This window comes from Monopterus albus, unplaced genomic scaffold (assembly GCF_001952655.1).
Source record: "Monopterus albus unplaced genomic scaffold, M_albus_1.0 scaffold188.1, whole genome shotgun sequence".
Taxonomy (NCBI): domain Eukaryota; kingdom Metazoa; phylum Chordata; class Actinopteri; order Synbranchiformes; family Synbranchidae; genus Monopterus; species Monopterus albus.
In genome coordinates this window covers 384,267-385,907 of record NW_018128068.1, presented here as the reverse complement: position 1 = coordinate 385,907, position 1,641 = coordinate 384,267, and positions in this window count along the sequence as shown.

Below are 1,641 nucleotides of genomic sequence, written 5' to 3'. Positions count from 1 at the left end.
ATCATTTGGACTTGGCTCTATTTTTAGAGGACGTTCTTTTATGAGGGTTGGACTGGTAACTCCTACTCCTGCCCAAGCATCCCGTCCTAATGGTTGAAGTCCCCACCCTGAACACTCACTGTGCAAATGGTCCACATGGTATGCTTTGATCTTCTAGGTCTACTCCCCCCAACCTATTACTAACTTGTTATAGAAATCCTCACCCCACCTTCGGCCTCTTCAATAACATCTGGAATATTTATCTTTCCCTTGATGGTCATTAAGTCCACATTCTTCCACCGCTGACCTCCGAGGTGAAACTGTTGTTGACATCATTTCTCTGAGTAATGGTTAGCTATGACTTGTCCCTGTTTCTCTATTTGCTCACCTTTTGACTCGTGGAATGGACATCTACAAAACAAAGAGCTCAGACACCAGAATGCTAGAGGAGAAACAGGGGATTTTTATGGTTTGGGTAGCAGGTGTGTAGGTCTCTAGTGTGAATGTGTGTGTGTGTGTGTGTGTTCTGTAAGGGGCTGGTCATTGAATCTCATCCAAACTCAGCAGGAGTCCACGGTGCTCACTGAGGTGTGAAGTGGCCCCGGCCGGGAGTGGATTATAAACCTGGCCTGCATTACAATAGAAGTGAGAAACAGCAGGGGCCCCACATTACAGCTCAGCAAACAAGTTAAAATGCACAAGAATATCCCATGCATATCCTTAAAGAGGTATTCTGAATAGAGACCTGTTGTTAGAAATGATATACAATTAAACCTCTTGGAGAAAAGAGTAAAGGTCACACTGTTGGTTAAGTGGGTCTTAGTAGTAAAAGCATTAAAAAAGCATAATTAAAGACAGGTTAGACCGGTACACAACAAAGGTCTGATAGGCCTGATTGTGTAACAAAAAGGCTCTTAAATGTCCACATACTGCAGACTTTTAAATGCTGTGGAGTGTTAGATGATTAGTCTTTGTACAATGTTATCTGACTGATTATATTAACTAATCGTATAGTGAAAACTATAATTAAAGTGGTTCAAATTTCAGCTTGTGTCAAATTACAAACAATTTTCAGTAAAGCAAAAACCATTATAAGTGAGTAAACTATGATAAGATACATTTGAATGATTATTCACAGGGACTGCTCCCTGCAATAAACTCCAGAATAACTCAAAACCGGAGGTTGTAAAACCAAAACAATTAAGTTCAAGACACTGAAATCATCCGGGCGATAATTCTTTGTAGGTTCAGTATTTTCACATTAGTCATTTGATCTATTGTTAAAATAAAAATATTGATTATAGCAGGTTTAGGCTAGAACTACATACAAATATATAGTCAGATTCATAAGGCCTAAAATATGGCACTGCTCCACAGATGGTTAACTGGGCACTGATTTTGTTGACCCGTAAAATTTTTGTGGGATGAGTATATTTTTAGTCTGGTTACTTCAAACTTTCTGGATACACAAAGTCACCGCCCTATTCTGTCTTCTGTTTTTCTTTCCAGGTCAGTGGGTTTACGCTGACTTGTAGAAGAGTGATGTGAGTTCACAATAGTTACACTGCACTGAAGTAACTGTGTAAAATGCTTTATTGTGACTGTGGTATAGGTTTTACAAAAGAACTTGAGAGCATATTAATTTCACATTAGGCATGAGAT